We start from the raw sequence: 23,583 nt of genomic DNA, 5'->3' as shown, positions 1-23,583 counted from the left end.
TAAAATGGTGAAAAAGCCTTGTGCAAGGACTTTTCATGATTAAATTAGGTAACTATATAGCACACCTGTTTCAGTGAGGAGCATACAGTAGTTGGGAAATAAATAATGGCCAGTAAGAAAGCAGAATTTTATTTTTATTTGCAGTGATATGGATGGACCTAGGATTATCATACTAAGTGAAATAAGTCAGACAGAGAAAGAAAATTGCCATGTGAGAGTGCATATTTCACGTGAAATCTAAAAATATATATACAAACATTTACAAAACAGATTTACAGATTTAGAGAACAAATTTATGGTTATCAAGGGGGAAGGGTAAAGAAGAGGGGTAGATTGGGAGTATGGGATTGACATGTACACACTGCTTTATTTAAAATAGACAATCAATGAGGACTTTCTTTATAGCACAGGGAACTCTGCCCAATACTCTGAAATAGCCTAAATAAGAAAAGAACTTGAAAAAGAACAAATATACATATATATATAACGGAAGCACTTTGCTGTACACATGAAACTAACACAACAATGTTAATCAACTATGCTGCAGTATAAAATAAAAATTTAAAACATGGTATCATTACTGTGTGACTAAATCCAATAAAAGCATAATTTAAAAAATGCTATTGACAGTTGTAAAAACAAACACAAAAATCTGTATGTGACCATGTGTAATGAAAGGTTTTATAGAGAAAACTACAAAACATTTTCAAATGAGATGGAAAAGACCTCACTCAAAGTATAGAAAAGGCCAACAATATTTATCATTTGGAAATCTTCATGACATAACAATATCAAGATTTGTTAAATGAATTTTTATATTCAATGTGATTATAATCAAATTTCCAATAGAGTGTGTGCATGTTTGTGTGTGTAAAACACTCTGTTAATCAAATTTCTGAACTAAAGTGGAAATGAATAGGAATAGAATAAAACAATTTTGAAGAAAAGATGTGGAGATATATTATAAAGCTGTGGAATTTAAAAATATGCTATCAGCAAAAGACTAAGTAGCCTAATAAAATAGAACAAATATTTCAGACATATACAAAAATATTTAACAGTAGTGATATGATTAAGTAAATAGTGCTATCAAAACATTTATTGTACTGTAAATAATAAATATTTCCATAGAATAAAGGCAATTGTGAAGAGAAGAATATAACAGATAATAAGCTCAGTCCATAAACAAGAGACTGATAAAATTACTATAAAAGTGAAAATACAAGCCACACAGTGAAAGGAAATGTTATATATATCTGAAAAAGGGGTAGTATCCCATGTTTATTTTTAAAAAAGAAAAATTGCAAAATAATAATAAAGCAACCTAATCAAAAATATGAAACTTAAAAATCAGAAATGGTTCATAAGTCAATTAGAGAAATGCAAAAGTGAACAGCAATAGAATATTTGATACATAAGTAGAATAAGATATTAATTAAAATATAACAGAATATTGTGTTCCATAAGATATATAAAATGGAAATTTTGATAAATTCCTAGGAGAAATGGAAATTTATAAAACTGATTAAAGTAACATAGCAATATTTATCAAAATGAAAATTATCTTATTTTTGAAATTTTAGTACACACAGAAGTTCAAAATGGTTCACTGTATTATTGTCAGTAATTAATTACAAACAAAAATGGACATTAACTTAATGTCTAGTAGGAAATAATGGCTGTTGAATAACATTTTTTCTACTTTTAAAATTTGTGGGATTTAAAAATAATGTAATCAAATTTTGTGCAAAGTTTGTTTCATCTCTCTGTCTCTGTCTCTCAATTTCTGAAAGGAATTACACTTATTTGGAAGCTTTTTTCCCACAAAAAAGGTAATTAAAAAAATTTTAAATCTTACACTTAGAAAAGACCATCAAATTAACCAAAGGAGTTTAAAATTTTTCAGGTTAAATTCAATAAAATATGTGTAAACAAAGATATGTTTGTATTCTAGTTTCTGTAGACCTCCAAAACTTTCATTTATTTTCAGTGTCACCTATTAACATACACCTTGCAAAGTTGGATTTAAACTAAGCATGTACAAATAATTGTTAGAGGTATATAAGTTTTTCAGAGCTGGGAAACTGTAATTAATATAATCATAGATGGTGACCCAAGAAGATATACATTATATTTATATATTCTTTGAAACAAAGCAACATTTAAATTTATAGCATCAAAATTTTATTTTTAAAAGTTTGTATAAAAAATAAAAAAATAAAAGTTTGTGTATGTTGGAAAACAGTCCACTTAATAATGAAAGTCAAACTAGTTACTTATGAAAAAATACACATTTCTACAACACACATTCTTATTCAATATTGATATATATAAATTAATTTCTGATACATCAGAGTGGAGTTTATTTTCTTACCTATAATTGTCACTTGATTTAAAGTTAGCCTACATTAGTGCATTGTTCCTGATGCATTGACCATTTAAGAGGGTAAGGAAAATCCTTATAATTACATGGGGAAAAATTTAATATATTCTATTTAGAGTCCAAAGTTAAAACCCCGACTATATTGTCATTTCCACATTCAAAATCATAGTGTATTAAGACTTTTTCCACAGCTAGCATCCTTGAAGTTGACATCTTCTTGTGACTGAGTAGATAGCAGCAAGAAATTCAATTACAGCAAGCCGGCTCTGTCATTGCACCTGTCTGCTTGCGCAGGAAATGATTTGTAAATTGGGCTTTATCTTTCCCGTCCCATAAATCTCCTGTCCATAATTGACACTTGTCACCACAGATGAATAGTGTGAGAAGGAAAACAGAAAGTAAATGAGTAGCCCACCTGGGAAAACGATGTCTTGTTGCCTTTGGGAGTCATTTACAAACAGCAGTACCTACGGGCCAGAGTTTTTATCCACAAGCAGGTGGCAAATATTTTGCAACTGAAAAATACAATTCCTGAGCTGAATCACAGTGCAGACAAGAACAAAGGAACGATAATTAATATATAACATTTTTCCAGAGCATATAGATTTGTCTTCCCAAGAAAATAGAAGCATTTCTTGGCTATTTGTGATACTCACGTATTGCCACTACACATTTGTAAATATCAGGTTGGTGTCTGACCTGTCAAATGCATTCATGAAGCAAGCATTTCGGCTGTCTTGGGAGTTGATATTGTCACTTGTTACACAACTCAACATCAGTTCAAAGTTGTTTGATACCCGTGTCGACAGATTGGTTTTAAAAAGACATAGGAATAACAATGTTTTCTTTCAAATGTAAAAGAAAGAAACGGGATTTCATAAAGATGATCTTGGGAGAAAAGCACTAACTGTAAATATATGACAGATAAACCTTTATATCTTATTTTCCTAAATGGCTTATTTAATTTTACATTTCTTTCTGAATCTTATCTCATATTGTGAAATATTCATATTTTAAAACAAAAGAAAAAGTATTTTATAATTTATTAATAATCTCTTGGTGTTAAAATATGAAAATATTCTAAAAAACCGTTCTCAAATTATCACCAAAATTTTATTAAAAAATATAACCACAAGTTCAAATAAATAACAGAGCAAATATTTTACCAACTAAATTATAAAAAACAAAAATCATTATTTATGCATCATGTATGGTTTTGACAGTCTTTTCTATATATTACCTGACATTTTAATAACTCTTTAGTGTATAAAATTTCATCAACAGTTTTAAAAATCTACAATTTGCTTTTAAGAACACAGAATTTATCATTTCTTTGAGTTTTGCAAGATCCAGAATTATTTCTTTCACTTTATATTTTACAAATATAATCTAACTTTAAAGGATAAAACTTCATCATTCACTTTGCTCCCACAAATCAGCACAAATATAAAGTTTTTTCTTCTAAAATAAAAGCAGAAGATTAGAAGTGGAGCAATTGCAGAGCATAGATTTAACTTGAATACCTCTCCATTATCGGCTCCTATCACCTGTGGTTCAAAGGGTTGTTTGCCTATATAGCTAGTGTTTAAAGAAATTGTCAGCATTTCTGTTATTTTTGTACTGCAAAATGAAAGTTTGAGTGAAGTAGCTTCTCCATAGTTTATTGTTAGTATAAAATAAATGATTTATGTATGCTTACTTTAGTATTCTGGTCTTGTAAACACAGTGGGGAATTACTTAGATATTGATCTAAAGCAATAGGTATTTATAGCGTAATACTGTAGTACTCCATAACTCTCTATCAGGGTCAACTTTGTCATTTGGAAACTTAACCAAAGAAAAAAAGAAAAACCTTTCAACACAAGTAAGGCATTTTACCTGCCTTTTCTTAAGTCAGCAGTTTTCCAATAACAAGTATATCTCTTATTTTTATCTATTGAGTGTATTAGTCTGGACATAGATATTGAAAATACTAAGGTAATATCAACAATATTAGGCAGGATGGAAAATAGAGATGTGGATACTGTTGCCAGTTTATTTTTAAAACTTCTTTAAACAGGTGCATTGCTTGTCCAAATGTCAAAAAAAACTTTCAATTTGTTCCACAAACATGTATGAAGTTCCTGCTTTGTGTTTGTTCCTGTGCAGGAGTCAAGGGATATAACCATGAACAAATACAGTCACTACCCCAGTGAAGCTCATATTCTGTAAGGGTAGAAGGCATAGAAACAGATAATTCCCCTCCAAGAAAGTGTGAGTTGCTCAGTTGTGTCTGACTCTTTATGACCCCGTGGAATGTAGCCTGCCAGGCTCCTCTGTCTGTGGTATTCTCTAGGCAAGAATACTGGAGTGGGTAGCCATTCCCTTCTCCAGGGGATCTTCCTGATCCAGGGATCCAACCTGGGTTTCCTGCATTGCAAGCAGATTTTTTTATCTTCTGAACCACCATACAAAATACAGAGAAGTTGAGCTTTCAGTTGTGTTAAGTCATGGACCAGAGCCTACCAGCAGGCTAAAATAAGGGTTTCCATACAGAACAAATTGAACAGTTGTAACTATGGACTCATGAAATAGCATGAACTGTTAAATACCGCAGAGATTTCCCTGTTAAACTAATTTAAAGGCATCTTGCAATCCTGACAGATATATGTGAGAATGAAATGACAAGTAAGTGATGCTGCAGAAGTAAACAGAGGTCAACGAGGACAGACCTTGTATACTGTGCTCATTTTAAGACAGCTATCATTTTTTCTATACTCAGTTTGCTAAGCACTTCTTATCTTTTCTCATTTAATGCTTTTAGTGCCTCCTTAAAATGACATTATTCCTTTGGACAGATGAGAAAACTGAGGCACAGTGAAATAAAATCAAAGGTTGCAGTAGGTGTTATAAAGAAATGTTAAGGCCATCCTTTCAAATAATTTAAAAGAATAGCGAATCAGTGTATTGACAAAGACAATTTTCTCTTATCAGAAAACATTACATTATAATTAATATCTAGAACTTAACATGTAATGATTTATCTAGTAAATGTCATTCTTACATTAGAATTTTCATGGATTGTTTCACATTATATAGAGCATTTATCAAGTCACGTTCTCTATTAACACAAATAACAAAAAGAAACGAAATAGGATATAAAAATTGAGTAAGTTAGTACATGTCTGCACCTGAGACCTGAATATAGTATATCCCTGTGGATCCAAAGTAAAATACTCAAGGTTTCAAATATATTGTATTTGGAATATTTACATTATAAGATGCCAGTTTGCATTAGAAGAAAATAATGTCAATGAACTAAATAGAAATATTTCTATTCATGCCATTTTGTAAAGTCAATTTGGCATGTTTATTTTTTCTTTAATTTCTTTCTTTCTTAATATTAACATTTCTTGAATGATTGCTAGTTGCTAAACATTGTGTATGTGATTCACATTTATTATCTATTAAAATCTCTGCAGTACCCTTACCATTTCAGTTTTCCAGAAGAAAAATTATGTGCTTTGGAGCAGTTTAGCAACTTGACCAAAATAACATAACAGAGCTTGGATCAAATATTTTCTGTGTAACTTCAAAGCTTGTGAAAGTTGAGTAGGGGGCACATCTTTATTAATATATTTTCCACTTATCCTAATTACCCATTTATAAAAACAAAACAATGCCCTATCATATGTTTGGTGAGGGTGGGAGTTAATTTAAAGCATGAGAAATCAAATTCAGACTGATTTGAAAATATTTTTCCTTCTAACTCTGGGGCATAATGAATTTACATGCCGTGTGTGTGTGTGTTTGTGTGTGTGTGTGTGTGTATGTTTAAGTATGTGTGTGTATGTCCTCAGTCTCCAGGTGTACTTTTGCACCTTACCTAAGGAATAATCTACAGTTTTTCCAATGGATTAATGGTCAGCTGCTAACAAATGGCCTCTTGTTCCTTGAACACATAATTTGGTAATCTGATACCAGAAAATTATTCCTTGTCTGTTATTTAGTGGTGAATTAATCAATTCTGCAAATACTTTATTTGGCCATGTTGTTAGATGCTTAATGGTAATTCTTTTTTGTCTTAACTTAAAAAAAAAAAAAGACACCAGAACTCTGTTTGATTCAAATATTCTTATTTTAAAATACTGTAGAAGGAACTTTCCATTCAAAATGAATTCTTAAGAAGTGCAAACTGTACAGAATCCACCTTTCATTTTTCATTGATATGTAACACAAAATATGTTACACAATTGCTTTTGTTTGTCATCCAAGCTAATTTACAGCAGAAATAAAGGATGTGTTCAGAAATATAAAGGAGTTTTCCAGAGAAGTATACCACTGGTCAGATTTTATTACTGGATGAAAGAGAAATATTCTCATTTTAAAGAGCAATTAAGCATTTGTTGGTCAGTAAATTGCAAATATTAAGTGAACATCAGCAGGTTAATGCTTGCCACAAAGACTATTAGAAGACATTTAAATATTATATTAATTGTGTGCAGTTGTATTTTTTGTTTTCTTTTGTTTTATGATGAGGAAAAATCAGATTTGTATTAACCAGGAAGTAGAATTACCTTTGGAGAAGGCAATGGCACCCCACTCCAGTACTTTTGCCTGGAAAATCCCATGGATGGAGGAGCCTGGAAGGCTGCAGTCCATGGGATCGCTGAGGGTCGGACATGACTGAGCGACTTCACTTTCACTTTTCACTTTCATGCATTGGAGAAGGAAATGGCAACCCACTCCAGTGTTCTTGCCTGGAGACTCCCAGGGATGGGGGAGCCTGGTGGGCTGCCGTCTATGGGGTCGCACAGAGTTGGACACAACTGAAGTGACTTAGCAGCAGAATTACCTTAAATGGATTATTCATATGATTTTCCTAATCATAATATACCAGGTCACTGAGCATTCTGAAGAGCCTTGCTCTGGCACTGAGTGAGGTAAGACTGCTATGTGAATGTGTAATGGAAGGTGCTCAGAACTCTGCATTGCTTCACTTCTCAGGAAACAGAAGTTGATGTTGAACCTTGGTGCTGGTTTGTGGGTTTGTTGTTGTTTTGTTGTTCAGTGGTGTCCAACTCTTTGCGACCCCATGACTGCAGCATGCCAGGCTTCCCTGTCCTTCACCAGGTAATCTGGGTAATCTATATGTGTGGGTAATCTATTGATTTAAGGCAAAATTTATCTAAAACTGAGTAACTAACCTAAAACTAAGAAAGAGAGGGGAGAGAAAGAAAAGAATAAATAATTTTTTTTCTGTTTCAGAGGAAAATTTTAGGTCAGAGTTTTGTAAGCAAAATGAACTATGAGGACATTAGCCTCTCAAAATTAGACCTGACAAATTGACTCTCAGAGTTGAAGAGACATCTAATACTATTTCTCTCGTACTGGCATTTGTTTGACTAGAAACTGAAGAGTTATCAATTGCATGCCTTTATTAAATATGGAGCTTATTTTTAAGAAAATATACACCAATAAAATTTCTGAGATTGCCATAAAGCAATGAGAAATATCTTTAATGTATGAGTCATTTATTTCAAAATACTATTCTGTGGTTAGTACATTTGCAAATAAGTAGCAATAAAATTATCAACATATTGGTCATAAAGTTCTTTTAATTACAGATATGAAAAGTTTATATATGAATATAGTTATATATATCTGTATATGTATCACATGTTCATTTATAAGATACATGACTTTATTAGATACTGTAGATGAAGAACTATATTATTTTCTTAGATGAACAATTACTTAGAATATTAATGTATTTTATATATTATATAAATATGTATCAATTTGAATAAAAATAATTTGTTCTTTTATAATTTGAGAACATTTTGCTTTTTTATCCAAATGGTTTAAGTCCAGGATAACAGGTATTAACTAAAATCCTTCATGATAATGACCATTGAAATAAAAATTTGGGGAATTGAAGCTAATATTTTGATGGCTTTGTTTTATTAACAAGTATATTATATATAACCAAAATTTTTTATATCCTATAACTTTATATATATATATCTTCCTAATCCTGTGCAGACACACAGAACAAGACATAATGAGGGAACTTGATTGCACTGGAAATATTTTAATAAAATAAAATAACACTCATAATACCATAAGCAAAATTATGCTTATTTGAATAAATAGTTTGAATGTATTGGTATTAAAATTTATCTTACTGATATATTGAAAAATACCAAAAATTAATCACCAACTTTTAAGTTGCTCTAGTATAGGATGGTTTCACCAATTTATTTCTCTCTCTTTTTTTAATCATTTGACATTTTGTGATGTCTCTCACTTAGAGAATTGCAATAGACATGGCAAGTAGTAGTCAAAAAAAAAATCTGATCTTAAGTACGTATTTAACTTTGCAAAGTTCTGCAAGGTATTTCACACTTTAATTTGAGAGAATAATTAACCTAGAACAAAGAAAAAAACAGATTTGCATCCTAGAGGAGATTTTTAGATAATTAAGAACTATAATTTGTTCATTAAATCTGAACTTAACATGTACCTAAAGGCTGGCAACTACAATAAACAGTGGGGACATTTTGTTGTCAAAGCCAAGCATGTTCTCCCAGCCTTATGGAGCATACAGTCTAGTGGGGAAAACAGATATTCATCAAATAATTATACAAACATATGTCAATTTCCAGCTCTGAAGTGCTGTAAAGAGAAATTTTTAATTCCGTGCATGCAAAGTTGCTTCAGTCCTGTCTGACTCTGTGTGACCCTATGGGCTCCTCTGTACATGGGATTCTCTAGGCAAGAACGCTGAAGTAGGTTGCCATTTCCTCCTCCAGGGGATCTTCCCAACCAAGGGTTCAAACCAGGTTCTTTACCACTAGTGCCACCTGGGAATGAGCATACAAAATAGGTTGGGTTGTATTCAGTCAGAGAAGTTGGAAAAGATACTCTAAGAGGAGCAGTCAGAATGAGGTTTTATCTGCGTGTGAATGGGAATTTGTCACAGCTGAAGAACAAAAGTATAGGATGCGCAGAATGTGGGGATATTTATACATGGTGAGGCTGGAAAGTTGGAGGTCAAACAGTAAGTTATGTTAGTTTTGATCCTTATTCTAAAGTCATGGAAAGCCCATTTTTAACAGCTTTCATTAGACAGAATTTGCATACTATAAAATTCACCCCTTTCAAGTGTATCTTTCAATGGTTTTTGGTAAATGTAAAGAGTTGTGTAATCATCACTACAATAAAATATTAAAGTATTACCATTACCTTAGTAAGATATCTCCTGCCCATTTTTGGTCTATCCCCATTCCTACCCCTAGACCTAGCCAACTACTAATCTAATTTTTGCCTCTATAGGGATGTCTTTCTAAACATTTTATATAAATAGAATCATGCAATGTGGGTCTTATGCATCTGAGTCTTTCAGTTAGCATAATTTTTTGAGGATCATTCATGTTGTACCATATAGTGAGTCCATTCATTTTTATGGAATGAATATATACTGTTCCCTAGTATATATTTCCCTCGTATAGTATTTCATTTTATTAGTTAACAGTTGATGGATCTTTAGGTTATTTCCACTTTTTGGGCTACATGAATAAAATTGCTATAAACATTCTTGTTTAAGTCTTCATGTGGATCTATGTTTTCATTTCTCCAGGGTAGACTACTAAGAGTTTAATTACTGTGTTATATGGTAACTTTATATCTAAATATTTAAAAATTTGCCAAACTGCTTTTTGAAAATGGCTGTTATATTTTACATATCCCACCAACAACATATGAGAGTGCTGGTTTTTCCACATCCTTGCTAAGACTTGTTACTACCTGTCTTGTGGTTGTAGCCATTCTAGTTGGTATCAAGCAGTATTTTAATATGGTTTCAATTTGCATTTCTTTGGAGAAGGCAATGGCACCCCACTCCAGCACTCTTGCCTGGAAAATCCCATGGACGGAGGAGCCTGGTAGGCTGCAGTCCATGGGGTCGCTAGGAGTCGGACATGCCTGAGCAACTTCACTTTCACCTTTCACTTTCATGCATTGGAGAAGGAAATGGCAACCCACTCCAGTGTTCTTGCCTGGAGAATCCCAGGGACAGGGGAGCCTGGTGGGCTGCCATCTATGGGGTCACACAGAGTTGGACACGACTGATGCGACTTAGCAGCAGCAGCAATGACTAATAAATATAAGCATCTTTTTATACAACCTTCCAGAAATTTGACTGCTGCTTGAGAAGAAAGGGCTTGCAAAGGAAACAAAAGAACTAACCACACAGATAGAGAAAACTAGAATAATGTGTCTTGGGATCCAAGGATAAAATGAGAAAAAGTTAACAATATTAATGTTGTTGAGAATGCAAGAAAGATGAGGATTGAGAAAAGTTCTTCCATGTGGTTAGACTGAAGGCTTTGGTGGCTTATCCAAACAGTGGGATGGAATGAAGTAGACTAAAGCCAGACTGAAGAAGGTTGGCGCATGAAAGAGTTTTAAAGAAAGGGAAAAAAATAATCTAGACAACTGTTTGGCACATTCAGATATAAAGGGAAGAAGAGCAATTCTCTGGGAGATGGACGGGGGTATAGGTTTGAGAAATAATTTAATTTTCACAGGGGAAACCTGTAAAATCTATTAGGCCAAATCCAATAAAGAGGAAGCGATTGCTTACATAAAAGAGAAAGGGTAACTGGTATGTGATAAATGTATCCATGTACTTAGCATGTACTAAGTGGCTAAAATATGCATGGTGGTATGTTCCTTGCTAGTACTGTCAATTTGAGACTCTCTTTCACATAGGAATTTCTCATGTCAAATGGTTAAATGAAATAATATCATTTAAAGGTGTTCTTACAAAATGTTCTCTGTTAGTTAACGTGCTTTTCTTGGGCTGCCGTCTATGGGGTCGCACAGAGTCGGACACGACTGAAGTGACTTAGCAGCAGCTAGCAAATATCTCTCTAAGTCCCAGTTTACATAACCGTCTTTTTTTATGCATCATCTAATGCCTTCAATTAGGAATCTGAATCACTTTCCTTGATATGTTCTGTTCTATATTCAGAAGAGAAATTAATTGAGGAGGCTGGAAGGATAGGAATCAAGTTAAGTGATTGATCTCCCTTTCTCTTGCTGTGGGGAAGACAAGGCTGGCAGACACCTCTAGTTTCCTCCCTATTATCAAGTCCTTTCTTCTTATTTACTATCCTTTTTTTAGAACAGCAGTATACCCTGCTTAAATTATAGAAATCCATGTCCAACTTAGGAAAGAAGATGAATGAGACATAAACAAAAGATTGCTCGAGCTTGCTGAAAAAGTTGCTTTTCTTTATTTAGACCTTGAGCATTCCACACTGCCTTTTCATCGCGTGCCTGCAACGTGGATGTTATTGCTGTAGTAGCAGCAACCTTAACACATTGCAACATTGAGGGAAAGGCCAGGAGAATCTCTCTCCATCCTTGAGCCACTGAACCCAATATAGCAACAGCCTATCTGTGAAGTATATTCATTTTTGAATGAGAAAAAGAAAAAACAGAACAAAACACTATTTGTGTGGGTTTTCTTACTTGCAACCAAACAAGCTCTAACTTAGAAGTGAGCAAACTTTCTGAATAGGACCAGATAATAAAAATTTCATGCTTTATAGGCCATATTTTCTAATTCCAAACCTCTTGTATTTTAGCACAAATAGCACCCATAAACCATATGTAAGCAGGTAGATGCAGCTGTGTTCTAGTGAAATTTTACTTGTAAAAACAGGTAACTAGCCAGATCTGGCCTGGGGCCATAGACTCCTGCTGTAACTGATAAGAGGGTGAAGCTGGGACATTATTGTCCTGTGCTTGAGTTCTAGTTAGTCATTGAGAAGGAATAGTGCAGGAGACTACTTAGAAATAAAGTCAAATCTCCATATATGAAAGATGAGGGCAGGGGCAGAAGCTAAGCAAACATTGATCAGTTTCTGTTTCTGGCTAAGAGACATCAGTATTTTAGGAGGATTCTGGAAGATTTTGATGCCTATATTGAAGTATCTGTATTCAATAGTAATCAGAATATAGATGGGCATTTGATAAAAATGGGCAAACCCATTTTCTGTTTTGCATATTCACTAGATTAAAGCAGAATTGTTTTTAACTTGTTTTCTATACAAATGTACAATATTTTAGCAACATTCTGGGTCAAAGGTGTTTGTTGGCTATCCTGGCAATTTAAATGCTATTTATGATACTGATTTCTATGGAAAATGAAGTCTAAATTATAAACAACTAAACTACAAATTAACCTTTGAAACCAAACTTATTCCTAAATTGGTAAATCTCCCTATATATAGTTATTCATTATAAACCAGATTTTCCCAGTGCATAAAAGTGACTCTTTGAGTATTAATTGGCTGCTTTAAGAAACTGCATTAATTTTGTTTTGGTACTAAAATGTTATTTACTAAATTAATGCCACAAGGCACCATTGGCATTATACAGGTTTAGGATATTTAACGCAGCTTTCATTTATGCCTAACTTCCTAGGCAGCAGCAACAGCTTTAAAATACAAGCCACAATGCTAGTCGAAATGTATTTAGCAGACTCTATTAAACTAAGTGCTTAGTTTGTAGTAGGTTCTTGAAATACAGTAATAAATCTTGACTGGTGGTGAGAACTTATTATTAAGCAATATGAATCTCTTAAGTTAATGCACTTTGGAGATGACATATACTCAGAGTACCTGGAGCATTTGGGATTATAACATTTTTTAATTGCACATTTTAGGTGAGATAATTTTAGTGAGTTTCGAGACACTTTAGGTTTCCTTCTTTTTCTGCCCCTCCATCTTCTCTTCCTCTTCTTCCTTTTACTTTCTTCTTCTTCCTTTCTTCTTTTCCTTCTTGAATAATCAAACTTTGAATGGAGAATTAAAATCGAATTAGTTGTAAAGAGCACTAGAGTGATGATTTCTGGAAAAAATGTAAAAAAAAAGTGACAGACAAAACCACTAATGAGGACCAATAGCTGCAAAACCAATATTGTTAGATAATATTCAAGAAAATATATTGACTTGGATACATGTGAGTTTTAGGCCTAAAAAGACACAGGCAGAAAAAATGAACTGTATGGTGGAAAAGTATGAAATTGATGGTGGCCAGAATATAATGACATTTGCTGTTCTCTTTTAACTCTTATCAAGAACTTGGGATAAAGTAAAAGAATGATGTTTAATAGGAAACTGTCATACTTACTTTTGCTGTATTCTATTTTGTATTGTATCACTTTAACACATGCATACCTCTTTGTAAACAGATTTGCGCTCAATTAGAAATATGAATTTCAAGTATAAATGAGTTTTAAAATATTTTAAATGTATTTATTAAAAGTAATTCATAGATGCACATTGTTTATCTATACTTTGATATATTTATACATGGGCTTCCCTGGAATCTCAGTGGTAAAGAATCTGCCTGCTAATGCCGGAGACAAGGTTCCTATCCCTAGGCTGGGAAAGTTCCCTGGAGTAGGAAATGGCAACCCACTCCAGTATTCTTGCCTGGAGAATCCCATGGACAGAGGAGCTTGGCAGACTATAGTCCATGGTGTTGCAAGAAGAGTCAGATACAACTTAGCAACTAAACAACAACAATATTCATACATAAACACTCATATATGTGAAACAAACATTTTATGAAACTGTATCACGATATGTAGAGAACTCAGTTTTTATGGTTTCATTTTTTGAAATTTTGGTTGTAACACATTATACTCATTTTGTAATAATGAGAAATGGTGGTGTACTGGAAAAGGATTTGGGGATTAAAAATTCAGTGTGGTCATATTGTAAGCACACAGTTGGCATTCAGTAATGTAAATTTTATTCTAATGGAAAAATATGATTTATTCTGCATGTATATTATTAATGCACTGCTTTAAGGCAAATCTCACATCTCCTCTTTATTTAATATTCTTTCTATTGACAATGTTCCTCTTAAACAACCTACATGTTATTTAAGTAAATATTACAATGCCTGTGAAGGTAAACTGAATCTTCAGATTTCCAGAATGTTATTGTAATGTACAGAACAATATTTTAAATATTATGTACCCACTTAAGAAGAGGAACAAATGAGCTTACTTAGCCACATAATTATATATGTAAATATTAGTATATATTATTACATAACTTAAGAATAATTTATATAGTTTCATTATATATATAGTTTTTGTCATATTGTAAGGAAATAAAGTTACAGCATATCAAATAAAAAAAATTTAGAAGTCTATTTTTAATATAAGCTAAAAGAAAGTATATTTATGTTATAAAAAATGTAAATAGATGGATGTGAAAATTATAATTAAAGATACCCATAACACAAAGATTTGTAGTATATTAATGTTTCAAAAATCGCTGTCATTATAATATTTCTGTCATTAAAATACAATGTTATTCTCTATTTATAATAAAACATGTTCCAAGGTCAAAGAAAATGTACACAGCTGAAAAGGTTATTCTGTTGCCCTGTAAAGGAGGTTTTGGCCACTAACAAATGTGTATACATACATGCCCATATATTTTATTCTGTTTAAGCATTTATTTTCATTATTGAAATGGTCTCTTATAGGCTATAGCTATCCCATGCTTCCTTATAAATCATTTTTATAACTAGTTCATCATTAAAGTAAGAGTAGTCACATAGTTGACCTTATAAATAAGGTAGCTTTTAACTCTGGATTCATAGAAAATTAGAGATGGAGTCATATTACTTGATAGACCACAAGCAAAAGTATATGGATTTTTAACAAGTAATCAAATTAACAGTTTCCCCACCACATAAAATAGAAGAGATTGCTTCATTTGTATTTTTCTCTCAACTTAATATATAGTATTTTGAAAAGAACATGTGTTTGTCCTCTTTCCATTTTGGTAGTCATTTGATTTTTTTACAGTGATATGTTCCTTCTAAATGACTTAACCTCAATGTCTTTCTGTTTAGCTGGCATGTATAAAATAGAAAGTATAAATTATAGAAATTGGTCATTTCTAAATTACTGAAATTGAATAAAACCTGTCAATATTGAAAAACCTTACATTTGCCAGCATTTATTATAGACAATCCTGAAATTCCACATTGAATTGACAGTTTATTTTCCTGCCAAAGCTTCAGAGCAATTGTTCTCAAACTTAGCTGTTCATCAGCTTCATCTGAGTACCATTTGAAATAATTATGCCTGAATCTGACCCCAAGATCAGTGTATTCTGGAATGGGTCCCAGGCATCAGTAAGTCTAACACAAACAAAATAAATGTAGAATAATAGTATACATATATGTATATATTTCTTACCATGTCACAGGAATGGTTTTAAACATTTAACATGTAATCATGTACTGATTTCCAAGACAGTTCTGTTTATAAAGTATGTACTCTGATTATAGCTGTTTTAAAGCTGAGAAAACCGATGCTCAAGAAGTTTGGTTCATTGTTCACGATTGCATAATTTGCAAATAAGTGCTGGAAACCAGGTGCACACCCGGTAGACTAACTCATGATCCCGTGCTCTTCACTCCTTTACTCAACTGCTTCACCACATTTCCTGACTTCAAGGAGCATCAGAATAACTGAGGAGATAAATAGCTATAAATTAATTGTTACATTGTGTAGTACTATCCACGAGGGAAATAGGGTTTTAGAAAAAAAGATCTCTACTAGCTGAAGCAGATGAAGAATGATTCAATGAATTGTAACTTATTTGTGGAGGCCACCAGAGAAAAATTCATGGGTCCAGTCTTGAACCTGGCTATGTTACTATTTGCAATAGAAAGTTATTTCATGCAGATTATAGACACAATATCAACATTCTTGATAATTAATTTATGTAGTTATACCAGTCAAATGGGCCTTCCAGGTGGCACTAATGGTAAAGAATCCGCCTGCCAATGCAGGGAACGCAAGAGACCCATGTCCAATCCCTGGTCAGGAAGATTCCCTAAAGTAGGAAATGCAAATGGCTCCAGTATTCTTGCCTGGAAAATTCCCTGGACAGAGGAACCTGGTGGGCTACAGTCCACGGGGCTGCAAAGAGTCGGATGCAACTGAATACAGAGACTTACACCAATCAAACACTGAACTACAGATGTTTTTTTGCAACAATGAAAGTTTTTATGTGTTTTACTCCTTACTGCCTCCTGATAATTTGCTAGCACTTGGTTCATATTTCACCGATGCTTTAAGTTGTGCATTCAAATTTTGCATATTCATGTTCTAAATTGTTTCTTACACTAAAATCTCCCTGAAGGTGGGTCTTGTCAACCTTGTAGTCTGTACAATAGTTTGTGCCATGCTTAGATGCTCAGTCATGTCCCACTCTTTGTGACACTATGTACTGTAGCCCACCAGGCTCCTCTGTCCATGGAGATTCTCCAGGCAAGAATACGAATTGATTGCCATGCCCTCTTCCCAACCCAGGGATAGAATGTATGTCTTCTGCATTTCAAGTGGATTCTGTACCGTCTAAGCCACCAGCATGGTAAAGCCCATACAATACTTTGGTTATACTATAATCAGTAGTGAAAAAATTACATGTTAAATTTTAAAATTAATGAAACATCAGAAATCAATAAAAATATTATAGTGATCTTACCTTCTGGGCATTTCAGTGTAACAGTGAAGTTTACTTCAGACTAATGCTAATATACTTTTAAAAGTCATTGCTACTAAAAATGCTAGTATGTGACAAGTAGCTTGTACCAGAAAGAATGTGATCAAAGAGACTGTAAAGAAAAATAAATACTTCTTTCTTTTTTTTAATGCTTCTTCTTTAAGAAAGTTCTGTTAAGAAAAAAATGTCATCCGAGCAAGAACAAAAAAATGCTTGCTGACTTAGGTGTACCTCTCACATTACTTCATCATCTCCTCATAGGCCAAAAATTTGCTTCTGCAATTGGAGTAGCCAGTCTGCACTTTGAGTGGCACTGTCTAAAACATTTTAAGTAATAGTAACTTTATTTAGCCCCAATTTTCTTTGATAAAGCAATGATTCTAAGTGAGTTTTAATAATGGCATGTTTTACCTATTCAATCCATATAACCTCACCTACCTCTTTTCACCTGCAGGCACTAAACCACTCTGAAATGTTTTATCCTCCTTAGATGATCCATATTGAATACCAATTTGCCAGCAGTTTTATTGAAGCATAATTTATAAGAGAAAGACATGGGAGGGGAACATGCTTATATTTGTAAGTGTCTGGTCAAATATATCAATAGTACATCCACAGACGGCTGGTTAAAGAGCAATGCATATCTGTATGTGTTAAATGATACAGATTATAAAATATAGCACAAATGAAAACTATCAAGATTTTGAACTATTAGAATTATATCATCCCTGCCTTCTAAAATGCATCCCCTAAGGGTCTCTTCATCATTATGGCCCCTCCTGGATTCTCAACTAACGTTAAGTGTGAGGCATAACAGCTTTTCTGCTTCTAGTACCTGCTCTCAAGAAGTGCCAGCACCTAGAATTGTTGCAGTGTAGTTGAAAAAAGGCATGGGATTAAAATTTTAAAATGTGATTGATTCCAAAATCTTTCCCTTTCTGAGTGGATGCTACTTAATTTCCATAACCCTCAGCTTTTCCATCAATAAAATAGAACAATGGTACCTACCTTCACAGTTATAATAGGGAAGAAAGGAGGTGATACGTGGTGGCTCAGATAGTAAAGAGTCCACCTGCCATGTAGGTTCATACCCAGGGTTGGGGAGATCTCCTGGAGGAGGGTATGGCAACCCTCTCCAATATTCTTGCCTGGAGAATTCCATGGACAGAGGAGCCTAGCAGGCCATAGCCCAATAGTGTCACAAAGAGTCAGACACAACTGAACTGCTAAGTACAGCACAGTATAGCACAGCAAACTGTAAATTTATACAGAAATGCTACCATGCCCTGCATAGACTAAACGCCACATATTTATTGACTAGAACTGAACTAGTAAAAAATATTAACTGTTGATTGAAAACATAGGTGACATGTATGACTCAGTGTCAAGACCTCCTTAGCTTCGCTCAATTGCCAGATTGAAAGTGAAAGTCGCTCAGTTATGGCCAGCTGTTTGTGACCCCATGGAGTATACAGTCTATGGAATTCTCCAGGCCAGAATACTGGAGTGGGTAGCCTTTTCCTTCTCCAGGGGATCTTCCCAACCTAGGGATTGAACCCAGGTCTCCGGCATTGCAGGCAGATTCTTTACCAGCTGAACAATATTGGGTTATAATTTAGTTATTCTTTTCTGGGTAGGACTGGTGTGAATAGTACACTTAGTTCTGGACAGCTGCCTAATTTGTACCTACCTATTTTTACAGTAGTTTATTTTATTTGTGTTAATAGTTATAATTACATAATAATTCTTTGAAAATACAAATGCACCTAGAGTTACAAATTAACCCCCTCATCAATTAATATTTTAGGCAGCACTTAACCACAGATGAGCAGGAGTCCAGTTTCACGTTTAGGACTAATGGCCATAGTAGCTTTCATGACAAACCTCAGGTCTTTGCCCTTTAAAGCATTTTAATAGAGAATTAACTATTTTAATTAGTAATTAGGCTTACTAATTCCTACAGTAGTTAATTAAACATCCAAATAATTGGTTACTAATTAGCTGATGACAGAAAAAGATTTATTTCCAGAAAGATGTATTAGTAGATCATTTTTTCGAAGATGTTGACTGTTGCTTAAAGAACAAGGCTCTTTTTAGCTGAGGAGTGACTTTTGTTGTTCTTGTGAAGTGTTTTATTACCCTATTGGAATGATATTAACTTTATTCAGTTGGCTGATGGGCTTCCCAGGTGGAGCTCATGGTAAAGAACCTGCCTGCCAATGTAGGAGGTGTGAGAGAGGCATTCCCTGGGTCAGGCATATCCCCTGGAAAGAGGGCATTGGCAATCCACTCCCGTGCTCTTGCCTGGAGAATCCCTGTGGTCAGAGGAGCCTGCAGGCTACAGTTCACAGGGTCACAAAGAGTCGGACAAGACTAAAAAGACTGAGCATGCATGCAGGCAATGGGAATCTAAAAAATGTCAATAGATATAACAACTTTAGTTGTGTAGTAAAAGATTTCTACACAACTTCATATCTGTTGAAGAACTTGTTGACCCATCTTACCTGATTGTATTGTTTAGAAATACAAATATTATTTTCCACTCACCATTCGTTGCTGAAATTCATTGAGATCATTTAAATGTAGTGAAAATAACAAGTATCAATAAATTACTTCTTTAAGTCCAAAATCAAATTTATGAGCTTCATTGACGTTCTAATCACAAAAAGAAAGTTTCTTCCAGGTGTATAATGGAGATTTCTTTTCTATAAGATACGTTTTGAGTCCTAATCAAGATCAAAATTCCTTGACTCCATGTTATTTCAGTGTAAATTTTGATACATCACACTAGTATAAACTACCTTATCACTAAACTTTTTTCATCAACTTTGTTAAAATCCAGTAAGTCTATTTTTCCTTTACTGTGTCTATTAATTTTCTACTGTTACCATACATAGTTACCACAGAAACTTAACAACACTCATTTCTTATCCCCAAGTTCTGTGGGTCAGAAGTCTGCATACAGTGGGACTGTGGGGCTCAGCTGGAGCCTCAACTGCCAGCCTAGTGGATGGAAATCAAGTTATCAGACGGGTTGGGGGCTCACCTAAAGACTCTGGGGAAGATCTACCCCAGTCTCATTGATGTTGTCAGAATTCCAAGTCTTTGTGCTTCTATCATGGTTTCTATTTCTCTGCTTCTAAACACCTGTGGCATGACTTTGATCCTTAAAGATTGCCCTCATATCTTGTGTTTCCTTCTCATTCTTCACATCTCTTTGGCTTCACCTTTTGCAACATCTATCTAACCCTGGGTGGAAAAAATCTCTCTGTTCATAAAGGATAGTGTAATTAGGTTGGAAAAAGTCCAAGAAAATATCTTTATTGTATGGTCTATAACGTTAATTATATCGTAGTGTCCCTTTTGCCTAGTAATGTTGCAAATTTACACAGTCCAGAGATTATAGAGTATGAACTTTGGAGTGCTATTGACTGACTACATTATGTTTTAAAATTGTCTTTCTCCTCACTCTGTGCTAGGAAATGTTTCCATAACTATAGGTAAGCTTAATATTTTGGTGGGGGTGGGGGTAAAATGGAGCCCTTACAAGTATACAGATGGTGATGGTCTAGTCGCTAAGTTGGGTCTGACTCTTTGCAAATCCATGGACTGTAACCCTCCAGGCTCCTCTGTCCATGGGATTTTCCAGGCAAGAATACTGGAGTGGGTTTCCATTTGCTTCTCCAGGGGATCTTCCCAACCCAGTCTTGGGTACTGAACCCAAGTCTCCTGCTTGGCAGGCAGATTCTTTACCACTGGGCCACCTGGGAAACCCTATAAGTACATTCCATCTTGTAATTTGAATATATTTTTTAGTACTTGGATTTTAATTGAAAATTGAGATCAAAGATCATGCATGAATGCTTGCATCTCAAAATCTCTAAAATACTGATTGGTTCAGGTCTGTACATAAACCCACCGTTCTTACTGATTATTTTCAATTCAAAGACTCATACTAATGATCCCATTGCCCACAAATTTACCTTTTGGCTTGTTATTCAACTTTGCTTTTCTGTGGCATCAACTTTATCGACTTTGTTTTTATGCTGTTGAGATCTGCCACTTTAAAACACAGAAACCATTTCTGTATTTTCCAAGATCATCATTCACTGTCATTTTATAGACTCCAAATATGTCCCCAATAAGTCTTGAAAATAATTAAGGGCAAAATGTTCCATCTGTTCCTTCAGTTGAATTTTTATATTTGAATATTTCTAGAAACTTAGTTGAGAAATTAATCTGTTAATCATTTTTTAGAAATCCTACTACAAAGTCATGTTTAAAATCTTGCCTGTTTTCCTACATTTTCCAATGAAGGAAATTTATTATTGCTATTTAATATTTATTAGCTTCACATTAATTCCAATTACAAAAGATTTGATTTCACTTTATTTTGAAAATTATAATGTAAATGTCATAATGCCATTTTGGTTCTTAAGTATGGATATAATTTGGTTAGTTGTATGCATATTCTTTTCAAAATGAACTTCAGTTTGTAGTTAATTGACTATTTTGGTGTAAGATCATATTCTTAGTGAAACTGTAACAGTGTGATTAATTTATCAGATAAAATATATTAACCATAGAAATCAATGTGTTTTAAGATTTCTTCCTTCAATTTTACTTCTGTGTATAACTTTATCTGAAAAGAATGACTGCTAGAATCTGATTAGCTTAGAGATAATTTTGTTTATAAACTGTACATCTTGTGAGTTGTATATTCTCTATGCCTGAGATTTTGAAACACAAGGGAAAATATTATCAATTTTTATGTACCAAAGTATTGTATTTGAAGGACATAAGATAGGGAAAGATTTTTCCTATCATGCAGTTTATCTATTCTCAAGGGCTATATGCTAGTACTTCTGTCTCTGACTCTTAAATGTGTGACTTGATACAGTATCAGCAAGGGATAAATTTTTTTAAATAAGAAATACACAGGAAATCAGGAGTATAGTCACTGACAGATATGACTCCTCATACAAAAGTGCCATGAGCTTCAACATACTATATATTTCAAGTGCATTTTTGGCATCTTTTCCCCTCAATCCTCAATTATCATCATTTTATTGGTAAATTATTTTTCAGGGTGAAATAATGAGTATAATGTTAATGTATAACTTGCAGAAATCAAGTCTCATTCTGTGCTTATATCTTGCTACAACATGTCAGAAACTAAGTTAGGTACATTTATACCTCAAGTCTCCACAGTATCTTGCAGGATTCAGTGTCTGCTGCTGCTGCTCCTGCTGCTAAGTGTTTAGTAATAGAAACAAAGCAAAATGCTTTATAGTTTGACTTACACTTCCAAATCACATGAAGCTACGTGTGTTCCTAAAAGAGACCTACAAATTAGCTGTAACCAATTTCCATCTAACCTATTTCCAAATGGCACACATCATGCCATACACCCTGATGGGAGGCCCAGCAGCCTTATTGAGTAATTTATGTATTGACTAGTGTAGTATTCTCACCTGTGCTGCATTCTATTTTTTAACTGATAGAAAATAAAATACAGGTTTTATGGGGCTTCCCAGGTAAAAAGAACCAAGAGATGGCGATGGGACTCCTGGGTCGAGAAGATCCCCTGGAGGAGGGTATGGCAAGCCACTCCAGTGTTCTTGCCCCGACCATTCCATGGACAGAGGAGCCTGGTGGGCTATAGTCCACAGGATCACAAAGAGTCAGACATGACTGAAGCAATTTAGCACGCAGCATGCACAGATTTTATGAGTGGTTTGAAGTAAATTAGACTATTAGAGATTACTGGCTAAGTATCAATAAGACCTTATCTCACCACTAGTTGAGGTTTGTGTTTCCAAGGCTGTGGTTTGGGGATGCAACTTCTTGAACCACATAGTTGTAGAGATGCTAAAAATGTTTTGGGTGGAGAGTTAAATCACTTTAGAAACAAATATTTCTTCATTGCATATATTAAGGTTTTAAAAGTCATGGAAAAAAGTAAGATTTCTTATTAGAAATTGGCTTTATTGGAAACATATCAGAAACACAGTCTGTAAACACAGTATGTTGAGTACTTCAGCTGCATGCCCCTAAAGGGAAAGTTGTTCCACTTAATCTGCCCTAGTTATGCTTTTGTTAGTAATCTGAGAGGAAATGGGAGTCATGCATCTTCCAGGTCCTTCCCTCAAAATCGCCAAGCCAGAAAGCTGTGACAAATGTTTTTTTCTCGACATTGATATAAGAAAATATTAAGAAGTAGAAGAAACAAAATAAAGCCAAAGGGATAAACATCAGAAGCTTGCTTAAACAGCTTTAGCCCCATTTAATTGCTTTTCTGTCAGCAGGATTATTAACAATTTTGGACATCTGAAAATTAAATTAACAGCCTGAAAATATTTTACAGAATGAGATAGAGCATGATACATGAAACATAATGACCCCACTGAAATTCAGCCAAGCCAGTGTGACTACTCATTTAGACAGAGAAGACAACTAGTTAATCATCACTGAGCAAATTAGACAGAGCAAATTAGTTTCCTACATTCCACAGTCTTAGCTACCAAAAAGAGTATATGCCACTAATTAGGATGAAAGAATTCTAAGCATATTATTATCTGTATAGAAAAAGAAAGCAAAATTATA

General features: G+C 33.9%; 1 protein-coding gene across 5 annotated transcripts in view; it reads left to right on the top strand.

Moving 5' to 3' along the window:
- EPHA7 (EPH receptor A7) overlaps positions 1 to 23,583 on the top strand; it is a 201,258-nt gene that overhangs the window by 137,151 nt on the left and 40,524 nt on the right. The window lies entirely within an intron of this gene.

This window comes from Bubalus bubalis, chromosome 10, assembly GCF_019923935.1.
Source record: "Bubalus bubalis isolate 160015118507 breed Murrah chromosome 10, NDDB_SH_1, whole genome shotgun sequence".
NCBI classification, from domain to species: Eukaryota; Metazoa; Chordata; class Mammalia; order Artiodactyla; family Bovidae; genus Bubalus; species Bubalus bubalis.
Note: the sequence above shows the minus strand (reverse complement) of the source record. Positions and strands in the feature narration are given on the sequence as shown.